This window comes from Oratosquilla oratoria, chromosome 20 (assembly GCF_046742065.1).
Source record: "Oratosquilla oratoria isolate Oo_2021 chromosome 20, ASM4674206v1, whole genome shotgun sequence".
In the NCBI taxonomy this organism is placed as follows: Eukaryota; Metazoa; Arthropoda; class Malacostraca; order Stomatopoda; family Squillidae; genus Oratosquilla; species Oratosquilla oratoria.
In genome coordinates this window covers 25,439,848-25,455,707 of record NC_134796.1, presented here as the reverse complement: position 1 = coordinate 25,455,707, position 15,860 = coordinate 25,439,848, and the positions used below count along the sequence as shown (strand labels likewise).

Here is a 15,860-nt window from a genome sequence, read left to right as displayed (position 1 = left end):
TATATGTATATATATATATATATATGTATATATATATATATGTATATATATATATATATATATATATATATATATGTAATATATATAAATAATATCTATGTGTATATATGTATATATGTACATATAATATATGTGTATATATGTATGTATATATATATATATATATATATATATATGACTTGTTTGTGATGGTCAGCTATGAATATACTATGTTTGCCATTCACCCCTAGATTATAATCCATATTGTTCTCACAAAGGATAAGAAAATTTTTGCCAGGAAATGGGGTTGTCATGTATCAAGTCCTCAACACCAATACTTTTATTTGTGATGGTCAGATATAAAATACTGTTTGACATTCACCCCTAGAATACAAGTTCATAGTATTCTGCAAAGGATAGACATTGTTTTTGAGAAAGTGTTAGATAACTGTAGTGAAGTTTTCACGTATCAAGCCAAAACCAGCATGTTTGTATTTGTAGTATTAAAAGGTACATAAAATTAATTTGTTACATTTATATCCCCCATGCTATTGGAAGGTAGTGTGAACATACAACCTTGTAATTTCCCCCAACTGTTTCTTCTTCCTCTTTTGTCTCTTTTGTCTTTTTTTGTGTGTGTGTGTGTCATGAGGGAATGGAGAATGGGGGTTGCCATTTAATTGAAGCAGCCTTGCTATGGATATGCTGTGTCTAGCTACATTGCTTCTGACCCAGGACAGTGGGCGAGATGCAGGGATGACCCATCATCCAGGAGGACCTAAGAAAACAGGAAGGGAAGGAGGGGTGGTGAATGGGAGTGGAGTATGTGGGGATGAAATAAGTGAGAGTGGATTTATGCCTTTGACTTTGGCTACCTCCCTTGTAAGGGGGTAAAAGCCCTTGGTATATGTATTTACCTAGTTGTGCTATATGGGGAGCTATGCTTGTGGTGACCTGTCTTTGTATCTTTCAGTATCAAGTTTTTTCTTAAAATCTTGAATAGTGATTGCACACCCTGTTCCCTTACCCAATTTATTCCAGGTATCCTTCTTCTTCTTCTTCTTCTTCTTCTTCTTCTTCTTCTTCTTCTTCTTCTTCTTCTTCTTCTTCTTCTTCTTCTTCTTCTTCTTCTTCTTCTTCTTCTTCTTCTTCTTCTTCTTCTTCTTCTTCTTCTTCTTCTTCTTCTTCTTCTTCTTCTTCTTCTTCTTCTTCTTCTTCTTCTTCTTCTTCTTCTTCTTCTTCTTCTTCATGTCCTCTTGTTGTCCCATTTTGATAAATCATCCCTATCTAGGATTTCCATTCCTTTCATGATTCTATAGTCAGCAGATCTCCTCTTTCTCTTTGTTCCAGAGTTGGTAGTTCCAATTTGGAAAAAAAAATTTCGTATGTTAATTTGGAGAGAGTTGGTGCCAACTTTGTCATTGCTCTTTGTATTCATTCTACATATACCAAAAGCTTTTTTTTTCCCTTATAATGGAGGTAGCCAAAAACAAAGGCATAAAAACCACTCCCACCCATTCCATTCCTATCACTTTCCACTCCCTTCCGTCTTCCCTCCCTCTCATCTTGGCACCTCCTGGACGACGGGTCATCCCTGCATCTTGTCCACTGCTCTGGGCCAGAAGCAGTGTCGCAAGACGCAGCACATCCACAACAAGGCTGCTTCATTAAATCGGTGACCCCTCATGTAGAAAAGGAGAAGATGGGGAGAAATCCCTTCGGGTTGCGTCAAATTTTCTCATACATACTCCCTCGACCCCCTATCCCCCACCCATTTCACCTCATGGATCACATCATCATCCATGAATGAATGAATTAAATGATTACCTGCCTTTAGAAAAAACAGACATAATGGGAATAGTGGAAACTAAATTAAAGAGTACTCCACCACCCAACACTGTGGGACAAGGTTTATACAACTGCTGGACAAAGAACAGAAAAGATTAACAGGGTGGCAGAGTATTAATTTTGACTAAAAAAGATTTAAATGTAACAAAAATAACTGAAGGAAAAAACAATGTAGAATCAATTATGATACAAGTTGAAAGCAAACCTATGAAGAGTAGAAAATTTGTAGTGGTGTATGTGCCCCCCAAAACACAGTCCTAGACAGAAAGTCATAATTCCAAAATATTAGAAGATACAAAATACAAATTAATTAATATACTGAAGGACAGAGGAAATACAGTAATTATCGGTGACCTTAATTCAAAAGAAACATGTTGGGAGAAAATGACAGTGAAGGGTGGAGAGCAACGTCCTGCTCAACATGACCATTGAGTACACAATGATTCAGTGGATAAGGGAAAATACCAGATACAGAGGTACTGAAGAACGATCAAGCCTGGATTTAATACTTACGACAGAGCCTGATATTGTAGATAAAATTTATTTAAAAACTCCGATAGGAAAGAGTGACCATGTACTAATAGAATTTGAATTGAAAGAGCAAATGGATCAAAGCAGAAATGATAAACATAGAATAGGAAGACTAATGTACAACAAAAATTCTGAGAAACTCAAAAAATCATTTCGCAACGCGAATTGGGAAAAATTCCTAAATGAAGAAACAGAGAGGGAAGAGAAATGGAATATACTAAAAGAAATTTACACTGAGGAAGTAAATAAATATCATAAAAAAAAATGGAAAGAACATACATGAAAAGCTGGTACAACAAAAGGTGTAGTGAGGCTAAGGATAAAAGAGACAAAGCTTGGAAGAAATGGAAGAGGCATGAAAACAAGCAAATGGCAAATGTACATCAAACTAAGAAATGAGTATGTAAAAATATGCAGAGATGAAAAGAGAAACTGTGAAACCCAAACTATTTTACAGGTATGTAAATGGCAAACTGAAGAACAAACAAGAAATAGAAAAGCTGCTCCAAGGTAAACATGAATATACAGAAGAACTGGAAGTGGCTGAAATTATGAACAACCATTTCAAATCAGTATTCACAATAGAAAACTTACCTAACTGTGAGGAAATAGAGATCCCCCTCAATGAAAGAAATAATTGTAACACAAAATGAAATCCATGCCCAAATCAAAACCCTTGACGTCAGAAAATCACATGGTCCAGACGGAATTGCAAATTGGATACTGAAAGAATGCATGGAAGAATTAACAGTCAAAATATACAATATAAAATTCTCACTTAAAGAAAAGTGCCACAGGACTGGAAAAAGGCAAACACTGTACCAATTTATAAGGGAGGAAACAAGGAAGACCCATCAAATTACAGACCAGTCTCCCTGACGAGCACAGTAGCAAAAATTTGTGAAAATCAATTTGGATTCAGACAAGGAAGATCATGTACAAGAAACTTGATCTGCTTCTACGCAAGATTAATAGACATAATAAAAGAGAGAGATGGTTGGGCAGACTGTGCCTTTCTGGACCTACAAAAGCCATTTGATAAGGTACCACACAATAATAAAGAAGATAGAATCAATAGGTGGCATCAGAGAAAAATTATTGGAATAGATGAAAGACTTCCTGACTGGGAGGAAAATGAGAGTAGTAGAGACAAATTCTCAAGTAGGGAAGAAATTATAAGTGGTGTCCTGCAGGGATTAGTACTGGCCCCAATCATGTTTCCTATATACATAAATGGCATGGACCAAGGAGTAGAGTGTCAGGGTGGGGCAGAGCAACTTGCTTATTTGGAAAATCAATTAAAACAAAATTAATGCAGATATGTGTATTCTTTAAACAACATCAAATACAACATTTAGATTTTGTTTTTATAGTTTTACAGATATCAGGCAGATGGCGTCCATTATTTTCAATACACTGCGACAATCGAACTCTGAAGTTTTGTTCAACTCAGTTCAGCACATCGACGGGTATGTTGGCGACTGCTTGACGAATGTTCTTCAGGTGAACCAGGGTCCTAGGACAATCATTGTAAACAAATTATTTTAGATAGCTCCATAAAAATAGTTGCAGGGTGCTAAATCAGGTGACTGTGTTGGTCACTGCAGATTGTCTCTCGAGGAGATGAGGCGTCCTGGGAAGTGTTCCCACAAAACTTACATTGACACTCACACTGTGTGTGCCGTGAAATTTTAGTTCCTCATGAAGGATTCACCTCACAGAACGAGCAGACAACCCAACAGCAGCTGCATGTTTGTGGGCAGAGCGTTGAAGGGATCGTAAAACGGAAAGCCTTACCACGTCAATGTTTTGGGGCGACCTTGCTGTTCGTAAAAGCCCAGTTTTTTTCCTTCACATCACCAGTTTCCTTGAAGATGTTTACTCATGAAACAATTGACTGCTGGCTAGGAACATGACCACGGGGCACAATATTGAAATGTGTACAGAATGCACGTTGCGTGGCGATGATTTGAGCGACTGCTGGAAAAGTATGCCTTGACAGCGAACGCACACTCCACCTTCATCCACTTCATAATGTTAACTAAACAAAGCGATGCAGCACAACTTTACACTCCGCCCTCTCGAATGTGCCCACCCCCACCCTCCTCAGAGCAACCATCGCTTCAGGGCACCAAATTAAATAATGCAAGTTGCTCTGCCCCACCCTGTATGAATTTCTTTGCAGAAGTCACAAAAGTACTAAAAGTAGAAATGGAGGACTGCAACTCATTACAACAGGACTTGGACAAGATCTGGAAATGGACTTGAAAGTGGGAAGTAAAATTCAATATCAAGAAGTGTAGTATACAGACGCTCCTCTACTTACGTTCATTCGTTTTACGTTTTTTCAATTTTACGTTTGAATTGACTGTAAAAAAAAATGGTAAAAATAAAAAAATTTGAGTGAATTTTTTAGTTTAGCGCGCTCTCCAGAGTATGAGACGTTCAAACAATACTAATGCATGATGCTGCATCCATTGTTTACATGGCACAACCGACAGACTGAACGTGCCTTGCCTCCTCCTCCTCCTCCTCCACCATCTCACTTTATGTTGCTTGAATTTAATTTATTTGAAATTAATGTTGTTATTTTACAATGTTATGTTTATAATTAATGATTTAGGGGTGTTTTATAAGATACGGTAATAGAATTTATGGATGTATAGTACAGTATGAACGGTCATACATTACTGGAACGTACAGTAACAACTTACGTTCATTTTCTCGTTATGTTCGGCCATTTGGAACGTAACTAAGATGTAAGTTGAGGAGCGTCTGTAATGGAATTTGGAAAAAGTAACAACAGAATATCAAGAGATTATAAAATTGGTGAAGAGGTCAAAAAAGTAAACTCGGTAAAAGACCTTAGAGTGATGATCAGCAAAGACATGACACTGGATAAGCATATCAATAAAATAGTCTGAGAAACCTACAATTTATTGAGGTCAATAAAAATGGCATTTGCTTATCTGGATGAGGAAATGATAAAAAAGAATTAACTACACTAATAAGACAAAAACTAGAGTACGCAGCAACACTATGGACACCCAGTACCAAAAAGAATATAAAGAAGTTAGAATACAAAGAGCAACAACAAAACTGGCACCAACTCTTTCCAAAATGACATATATCCAAATTAGAATTACCAACTCTGGAATAAAGAAGGGAAAGAGGAGACTTACTATCTATAAAATTATGAAGAGAATGGAAATCTTAGATAAGAATGACTTATTGAAATGGGACAATGGAAAAACAAGACACGAAAAAAAAAAAAAGATAGATCTAAAAAAAAAAAAAAAAAAATAGCTTCCCACAGAGTGATAGATATTTGGAACAAATTGTACAAAGAAACAGTGTGTGCAAACACTATTCAAGATTTTAAGAAAAAACCTGATGCTGAGAGATACAAAGATGGGTCACCACAAGCATAGCTCCCTTCCCATATAATACAACTAGGTAAATCCAACCATTCTCCATTTACTCCTATCTTCTGTCCTCTCCCGTCCTTCCTCAACAGACATTCCTCTCTTCCCCAAAGTCCCTTTTACCCCATCCATCTATCTCATCCTAGGCCGCCCCCTAATGTCACTCCTTTCACATCTGCCTTCTACACCTTTTACTAGTCATTCTTCACTCATTCTTTCCATATGTCCAAACCATGCCAATACTCTTTCATCAACCCTATCTCCCAACTCCCTTTCCATCCCCATTCTCCTCCTCACCTCATTTCTCACTCTAACCAAGTAACCACTATCATAATTCTCAGGCACCTCATATCAAACACATTCAAACTCCTCTCTTCCTCTCTTATGTTCCATGTTTCTGCCCCATATAGTGCTGTTGGCACAATTACTCCTTCATACAATCTCCTCTTAGCATCCATTCCCAAATGTCTATTTCTCATTACACTTTTTAATCCACCAAGGCATTTACTCACTTCTCTCCCCACATCTCCCTTTCTTGCCGCATTTGCACCCAAGTATCTAAAACTATCCACTTCCTCCAGTCATTCCCCTTAATACTCACTTCCAGTCTGCTGCCACTTTCACCCCTTGTATATCTCATTACCCTACTTTTACCTACATTTGTCTTCAACTTCCTTCTTTCACACACTTCCCCAAACTCTGTTACTAACTTCCTCAATCTCTCCTCTGATCCTGCTACAAGTTGTGACGACTAGGGAGGAAGATCCAGGTTAAAAAAACTAGTTCTAATAAAAGATAAATTATTTCCTTCTCAAAAAAAATATATAAATAAATAAACACAATCGAAAGATAGAGGTCGCCTAGCGAGCACAAAGTTATACAAATTTCATAAGTAGGAATGTTCACAATACCAAAAGATTTGCCAAATCAAAATATATAAGAACGAGTCAATGAGACCTGTAGAAAATAAACTGCTAAAGTCGCAGACATGCATAAATATACAAAGTCGAGAAATATATCAACTAGCAAAAAAAGAATACTAAGTCCTACAAAAGGCTGACGTAAATATACAAAGTCAAGAAACTCAATGACATGCAAACGAATTCTAAGTCCAGCAAAGGGGAAAATTTTAAGTATAAGGCCAGAAAATGAAAAAGGGGGATATAGCAGGGACTCCATGAAAAGGAACCGAGTCCATGAAGACAGTTACACGACTAATATACTTTCCTGCGAGCCAATGAAAGAGTTGCCAAATGACGCCAGAGGCAATGAACATAAAGGATTTAGAATATATCCATGGACATATTCTTTACAAAAAATAGGCATACAAATAACATATAATAAAGTTACCTTGTCAATTTTAGTTACAAGAAGAAACTTGAAGTTTTTATATCATGTCTATATATTAATACATACGGAAAAGGAAGCTGAAACGCTGTTGCCAAAATCTACGATCCCACGCAATTTTAGTCAACATGCTCGTCGTACAGGTGACCAACTTGACTTCCCACACTATTGCGGGCTGAATACGAAACCCAAGAAAAATTGCAATTTCCCAAATATTATGTTAATCAGGTCCTAAGATTGACAAGATAGGTCCATAAGGTAATACACATACATAAATCCTTATACATTGAATGAATCACGTTGACAAAGCAAAAGAAGAAATAGATACGTATATAAAGGTAGCAGTCCTAAATTTGACAGTTTTCATAGACTGCTGGCGGTTGCAAGTGAGAAAGATTGTGGGAAAGCCGGCATAATTTGAATCTCGCCAATGTCTACATGAGTACACACGTGCACATGTGTAATATATACGTAAATATTAAGTCTTGATGTTCGACGGGTCTATAGTCGTAACTCCTCCCTCTAGAGACACACAATGGGAGAGTGTCAGCTATGATATTACTTAGCTTCCTTCATGTGATGGAAGGAGATAGGGTATGACTGAAGTTCTAGGCTCCACCAGGTAAGTCTCTGGTTCGAATTTGCCATGCGATGGAGATACACCAGTGGATTATGGTCCGTGTGGAGATGTATCTCGAAGTGACCTCCGATGATGGGTTCGAAGTGCCAGAACGCTTCTATGAGGGCCAGGCATTCTTTCTCGATAGTGGAGTAATGGCGCTGCACCAGTTTCAGCATCCAGCTGAAGTACGCCACTGCACATTTGTTCCCGTGACGCTCTTGCAGTAGAACATCACTTATCCCTACTTCGCTGGCATCTGTATAGAGATAAAAGGGGAGAGTATAGCCTGGGGTTATCAGCACTGGACTATGCTTTAATAAGGATTTTAGATGCGCGAAGGCCTGATCGCATGTCAGGGTCCACTGGAACCGTTGGTCCTTCCTCAGAAGATTGGTCAGGGGCTCTGCTGTCTCTGCAAAATTTTTGCAATAATGTCGATAATAACAAACATACCTAATATTCTTCTTACTTCCCTGCAGTTAGTGGGTCTAGGTAGGTCGGTTATGGCCTTAACTTTGAGGTCAAGGGGGCGAATCATGGAGTTGCTGACTGCATGTCCCATATAAGCCACCTAGGCTTGTCCAAACTCACTCTTGGCAAAGTTCAAGGTGAGGCGAGCTTGATCAGCTCTGTTGAGGAAAGTATAAAGTTGGGTTAAATGCTCCTCCCACGAGTTACTGTAGATGATTATATCATGTAACTCCTTACTCCTGGCAAACCTGTAACAAGAGTGTTTATCAAACATTGATAGGTTGCAAGCAAGTTTCTTAAGCCAAATGGCATTACATTGAAATGGTATAAGCCGTCAGGGGTCACGAAGGCTGTAATTTCCTTCGCATCAGGGTGGAGGTTTCTTTGGTAGAACCCATGTAAGAAGTCCAAATTGGTTAGGTAGTTAGCTGTCCCTAAGTTATCTGTGATGTCCTCAATCCGAGGTAAGGGGTAAGCATCAGCCTTAGTTTTCTCATTTACCTTTCGGTAATCAACTACCAGCCTGAAAGTATTGTTAGACTTGGGAATCAAAATACATGGTGAACTCCAAGGATTTTGTGATGGTTCTATAATACCTTGATTAATCAAAGAATTTACCTCTTTACGTAGGCACTCTCTCTTCGTCGGGTTTAACCGATATGGGGGCAGTTTATTAGGCTCCGAGATCATATTAATTTCATGTTTAACTGTCCGTTTGTCTTGGATTATCAGTGAATAGGGAAGGGAACTTGAGAAATAGTTCCTTCAATGTACATTGCTGATAAGGTTCTAAATGGTTTACCTTAGAGTCGAGGTCCTCTAATATCTTAAAGTTTTGAAGAGGCAGTTCTGGCTGAGGGAAAAATCTCTCGTCTCTTCTACACCAACAGTAGCATAGTTGTTGTTGTTGTCGTTCCCTAGACTGTCTGTCCGAGCAGTCCCGTCTCCCCAAGGAATGCTACAGCCGAAACTGGGTTTTCCCACAAATCCTTTATAGAGTGTATGTTGTGTTGTTTGCGTGCATGATTGTGTATAATGCAGTCTTCCATTATTTGTTGTATGGTATGGGGTGAAGTGTTATATCTTGGGCAGCTGTTCACAATGCGGTCATCCAGCCTCTTCTGGTAGCTTAGAAGTGCTGGGTGGTGGCCACACCGCAGTCTGGCCAAGTGGACTCGGTCCTTTCGTGGGAGAGAGGATTCAGAAGGGTGGATATCAGGGGGTCTGGCATGCAGCAGTGTGTTGTCTTTCAGTGTGTTAATGGAGCGGTGTGTGATATGATTATGAATATGTTTCCGGAGGCTGGTATTTGGTGGTTGTGGAGGAAGAGAAGAGAGTATTTGTGCGTAATAAAGGTCTTTGGGTGTTGTTTTAATGTTTCTTGGTGTGTGTGGGTGTTCTGCTATGTAGTGTAGCGGGTGTGATGTGTTTGTGGTGGCTGCGGCAAGTGTTTGTGTGCCTCTCATGTCGAGGTGGTCCTTGACTTTGAGGACTTTTGTTTCATGGTGTAAATGGTCTGTTGGTGTTGTATTTGTGCAGCCTGTAATTGTTTTTAGGGCTTTGTTTTGTATAATTTGAAGGGTGTTGTGGTGTGTCTCACTGAGATTTGGAGCCCATGCAGGACTCGCATAATTCAACACTGAGCGTACGCATTGTTTGTATATTGTTATATTAGTTTCTTTGTTTTGTCCAAATGTTGTTCCAGTGATTGACTTAAGTGCGTTAAGTCTAGGTGTGCATTTGTTTTTTATGTTTGTGATGTGTTATTTGAAAGACATGGATGTATCGTATGTTACACCAAGAATTTTCGGTGTGTTTGTGTGTGGTATTAGTGTTGTTGATGTAGAGATGAGGTATGTATTTGTGTTCTATTGTCCAGTTGGTGAGAAGTGTTGCTGTAGATTTGGTTGGAGCTATTTTGAGTCTGTTTGTGATGAACCATGTGTTGAGTGTATCAAGGTATGGCTGGATTATTTCTGCAGCTTTGTCTGTGTTACGATGTGTGCATGTGATTGTTATGTCATCTGCGTAGGAAGAGATTTGTATTTCTGAGGTGTCTGGTGTGGGTAAGTCATGCATGTATAGATTAAAGAGTGTGGGGGATAGAACTGAGCCCTGTGGTACTCCATTCTTAATGTTTCTGATGTGCGATGATTGGCCATTATATGACACGTAAGCATTCCTACCTGCCAGATAATTGGCCAGCCATCTTTTGGTGTTATTGTGCATGTCTGTGTTATATATTTTATTTGTTAGGTTGTGGCGGGGGATAGCATCAAAAGCTTTACTAATGTCTAATGTTATGAGAAGTGTTCTGTGGTGAGGCCTATCTGAATTGATGCCATCTAAAATTCTTTGTGTGAGGTTTATCAGAAGAGTGTTTGTGGAGTGTAGTGGCCTAAAACCGTGTTGTGAGTCAGCAAGGGGAATATGTGGTGTGACAAGTTTAAGTATTAGGCATTCAATGACTTTAGAGGGGGTGCAGAGAAGTGTGATTGGGCGGTGCGATGTTGGGATTGTTGGGTCTTTGTTCGGTTTTGGAATGGTGATTATTTTACCATGCCTCCAGATGTCAGGTATAGTGTTGTGTGAATAGCTGTAGTTTGCAATGTTTGTGAGTGCGTGTATACCTTGTGGTCCAATGTGTTTTAGGTGGATGTTGCTTATGTTATCATGGCCACAGGCAGATGAGTGCTTGAGATTATGTATTATGAGTTTTGTCTGACTGTCTATGAAGGGTGTATAGTCTGAGTCTGTGGGGAGGTCTTTCTTACGTCGAATGGTGCGTCGGTCGTCAGGGTGAGAAGTGAGATGGCTTGTCTGTGCAAAATGACGTATGAGTGCGTTTGCTTGTTGTCTGTTTGAGGGTAGATTATCTGTTGTGATTATTGCTGCATGAGTGTGTGTAGTGTTACTGTTGGATAGTGTGATGCTGTTGAGTGTTTTGTACAATTTGCTGGTGTTTGTTTTGTGATCAAGTGCATTGATAAAGTTTTGCCAATTTTGTGTTTTTGTTCATGTATTTTATTAGCAATCACAGTGTTTAGTGTTTGTATTTGGTCTGCTATGTTTTGAGGGATAGGTGTGGGGGTATCGTGTTTAAGTGTGTCACGTTGTCTGATGAGGTCTTGGATTTCTGGTGTGAAGTTGGGGTTGTGTGATTTTCTGTTGCCTCTAGGGATGTATCTTTTGTCTGCGTTTTGTATGATTGTATTAAAAGTGTGCACAGCATTGTTTATGTTTGTGATTGGTGTACTGTTAAGTGTTTCAAAATATTGTTCTGTCTCTTTAGTAAAAGCTTCCCAGTTAGCTCTCTTGTAATTGGTGTATGTGTGTCTGTGGCCAACTGGGGTGCATCTTGTTTTGGTGGTGATGATGATTGGAACAGTAGCATAGTTGGCAATGGGTACTTTGTGGTAGAAGGGTTTAAGAGCATTGATAGGGACTAACCTCTTTTTTTTTTTTTTTTTTCCTCTGGAGTTTGAATAATGTAGTTTAAACTACTGGCCTTGTCTAAAATAGTATAAGGCCCTTGGTAATTGGCCATAAGGGGCTCACCTGGTACTGGGAGGTAGACCAGTACTTGGTTTCCTGGAGTAAAACTACGTGGTTTAGCTTTGCGATCATACTTTACCTTCATTACTTTGAGAATTTTCCAGATTCTCTCTGGCAATCTTCCAGGCAGTTGTCTTTCTTGAATTTGAGAGAGATATTGAAGTGACAGAACTTGACTTCTTCCATCCTCTTCTCTTTTACCATCTTGAGAGGACCATGAACTTCATGTCCGAAAAGAAAGATTAGCTGTCTTGAACAGCAGTTCTAGCAGCAAACAAAAGGAAGGGGAGGCCTTCTTCCCAACCCTTCTTCTGTTCTTGTAGAAACTTGCAGATCATACTTTTCAAGGTGTTGTGGAATCTTTCCAAGGCGCCCTGAAACTGGGGATGATAAGGTGAGGAGGTGGTTTGAATGACACCCAGTTCATATAAAGTATACTTAAAAGTTTTAGAAAGGAAATTGCTTCCTTGATCACTTTGGATCACATCAGGAAAACCAACTAATGTAAAATACTTCAACAGTGATTTGATTACTCTTTTTGCTTTGGTATCTTTGAGGGGAATAGCCTCGGGAAACCTGGTTGCTAAACACATAATGGTGAGAATATATTTGAAGCCTTTCTTAGATGGAGGAAGGGGTCCCACAACATCTATAAAAAATTTGGAAAGGGCTCTCCTATGGCGGGAATGGGGTGTAAAGGAGCTACAGGAATAGGTTTGTTACTTTTTCCTATCAACTGGCATCTGGGCCAAGCACAACAATACTCAGTGACATCTTTGACTAATGAAGGCCAATGAAAATGAGCATTTACTCTTTTTAGGGTCTTCCTGACACCTAGGTGTCCTGATAAAGCGGGAGAGTGGGCCAAATCTAAGACTTTCTCTCTGTAAGAAGTGGGAACAACAATTTGGTGTATTTTTTCCCAGGTTTGGTTAGCTGGGGTAGCTGCTGGGCGGAATTTACGCATTAACACACCTTAACGAATATAATGACCTCTGTCAATGTCATTAGCTTCTGCCTCAGTGGCAGCCTTTTTAAAAGCGGGACAAGAGTCTCATCGTTCTTGAGCTTTAATAAATTTTCTCTAGTTAAGGGGAGAGGATCTGTACTGGTTAATGTCTCTGGCTCTGAGGAAAATAAGCATGCTAAATTGAAGGAGTCTTCTTCATCTACCTTTCTACTCTGAGACCGAGTTACTGCACAGGCAGGATAAAGATCAAGGTCTTCAAGAGGGGGATCTAGAACAAGGTTAGGGGTTTCTGTAACAATGGGCAAGGTTACTTTACTACCTGCAAGGTCGTTAGCTAAAAGTAGCTGGATCCCTGGAACTGGCAACGAGTCTATTACCGCTACTTCAACAGGACCTGTGACTAAATCGGATGTTAGATATATCTTATGCAAAGGACATTTACGGGTTTCACCGATTCCATATAGGAGTACACCCCATTCCCTCCATAGGAGAGCCAGCATGAGACTTTGGCTGATGTATCTCTAAGAATTAACACTTGTATAGAAGTATGTTCTGTCGTGGATATTGTTCCTGTAGAAATGAATGGGAGGAAACATGGATCTACGACATTCTTATAACCACATGTGGGGCTAGCATTACTAGACAAAACTGGAAGTTTGGAAGTTAGTTCTAATGGCGTAGCTTTGAGAGGACTAGCGGGTTTTACTTGGGTCAGACTATCAGATACACTATTATGAGTCAATGTAGTCCTTTGGTTAGGCTGCATGGATTTACCTTGTTTCTTGAAACAGGTAGAGACTGTATGTCCGTGTCTGTTACACCAAGTGCAATGTCTGTCCTGGTAGTTTTTGGTAGGACTTGTAAGGGTTAGTGTGAGGAATTTCGGGTTTTGAACTCTGAGTGGGTGTACTCTTAGTACTTGTGTTATAAGTAGTCCTCTTAAGGTTGTCTATTTCTGCTGTTTTGTAATTCTTGGAGTGAGAAGGCATATTCTTCTGCTAATATAGCAGCTTTAGATAAACTGTTCTGTTTCTATGCTTCTAGATAAACCCTAAGATCTGAGTCTTGTTGGGATTTAAACTGTTCCACTAAGATTACCTCTCGAAATTTCTCTACAGAATCAACCTCACTAGCCGAACACCATTTATCTAGGAGGCGTTCTTGCATTGCCACAAGCTCTACAAAAGTTACTTGAGGTAATTTCTTAAAGTTTCGGTATTTTAACCTATATGCCTCTGGGGCTAACTCATACACCTTTAGGACCCGAATTTTAACACTTTTGTACGAGTTTTCACTCAGTGGAAGAGAATAATATATCTGTTGGGCCTTTCCTATGAACCGAGACTGCATTAACATAGTCCAATATTTTCGTGGGATTTTGAGTTGAGTTGCAATTTTTTTCAAATTGCAAAGAAAGTCTCCAGCTCTTTCTCCGAAAAATGGGGAACTAATTTAATGTATCTAGTGTCATCAAAATTTCTAGGCGAGAAAGAACTATTTCCAGAACTCAACCCTGCTCTACTTAATTCAATTTCAGCCAACCTTAGCTTTCATCTCTAACTCCATTCTGAGCCTACGCTCTTCACTTTGGAATTCCATTTCCCTAAGCCTTAACCTCAGTTCTGATTCCTCTGATCTAGGGGGATGGGTATATAGAATAGCTTCTGGGGGTAACAAATTCCTCTCAATTAACTGGGATACCACTACTCTAAGTAAATCTGCCTTATCACTATATCCACTTAAATCCAACTCTAGGCTATCTCCTATCTCCAGCAACTGAGAAACATCTGCACTTAACAGAACCCTAATGTCTCGGGACTAAAAGAAATCTCGGAGATTAAACTCCATCTTACCAGAATTGAGGGTTGAATCCGTTGGCTTCCTTCTGTTCTTCGATCCTGGCAAGGTCACCACTTTTTTCTCTTCTCCCTGTGACGACTAGGGAGGAAGAGCCAGGTTCAAAAAACTCTTGAGTTCTAGTAAAAGATTAATTATTTCCTTCTCAAAAAGTATTCCCTGTATAATAAATAAATAAATAGATAAACACGATCGAAAGATAGAGGTCGCCAAGCGAGAACAAAGTTATACAAATTTCATACATAGAAATGTTCACAAAACCAAAAGATTTGCCAAAACAAAATATATAAGAACAAGTCAATGAGACATGTAGAAAATAAACGGCTTAAGGCGCAAAGACATATGTAAATATACAAAGTTGAGAAATATATTGACTTACAAAGAATACAGTCCTACAAAGACATTTGTAAATATACAAAGTCGAGAAATATATCGGCTGGCAAAAAAAGAATACCAAGTCCTACAAAAGGCTTACGTAAATATAAAGTCGAGAAATTCAACGACATGTAAAAGAATTCTAAGTCCGGCAAAGGGGAAACTTTTAAGTATAAGGCCAGAAAATGAAAACGAGGGATATAGCAGGGACTCCGTGAAAAGGAACTGAGTCCATGAAGACAGTTACACGACTAATATATATACTTTCCCGCGAGCCAGTGAAAGAGCTGCCAAATGTCGCCAGAGGCAATGAACATTCCAGTAGGATTTAGAATATATCCATGGACATATTCTTTACAAAAATAGGCATACAAATAACATATAATAAAGTTACCTTGTCAATTTTAGTTACAAGAAGAAACTTGAAGTTTTTATATCAATGTCTATACATTAATACATATGTAAAAGGAAGCTGGAACGCTGTTGCCAAAATCTATTATCCCATGCAGTTTTAGTCAATATGCGCGTCGTACAGGTGACCAACTTGACTTCCCACACTATTGCGGGCTGAATACGAAACCCAAGAAAAATTGCAATTTCCCAAATATTACGTTAATCAGGTCCTAAGATTGACAAGATAGGTCCATAAGATAATATACATAAATCCTTATACATTGAATGAATCACGTTGACAAAGCAAAAGAAGAAATAAATACGTATATAAAGGTAGCAGTACTAAATTTGACAGTTTTCGTACACCGTGCTGGCGGTTGCAAGCAAGACACTCACATGAGAAAGATCGTGGGAAAGCCGGCATATTTCGTATCTCACCAATGTCTACATGAGTAGACACATGCACATGTGTTGTATATACGTAAAT

At 39.0% G+C, this 15,860-nt stretch overlaps 1 long non-coding RNA gene across 1 annotated transcript; it reads right to left on the bottom strand.

Moving 5' to 3' along the window:
- Positions 1 to 5,697: 5,697 nt before the first annotated feature.
- LOC143036415 (uncharacterized) lies at positions 5,698 to 14,750 on the bottom strand. The gene is made up of 3 exons (XR_012967351.1): positions 14,602 to 14,750; positions 11,858 to 12,158; positions 5,698 to 8,381 (listed from the first exon to the last, which is right to left on the bottom strand). It is a non-coding gene; the product is annotated as an uncharacterized LOC143036415 (long non-coding RNA).
- Positions 14,751 to 15,860: the final 1,110 nt, after the last annotated feature.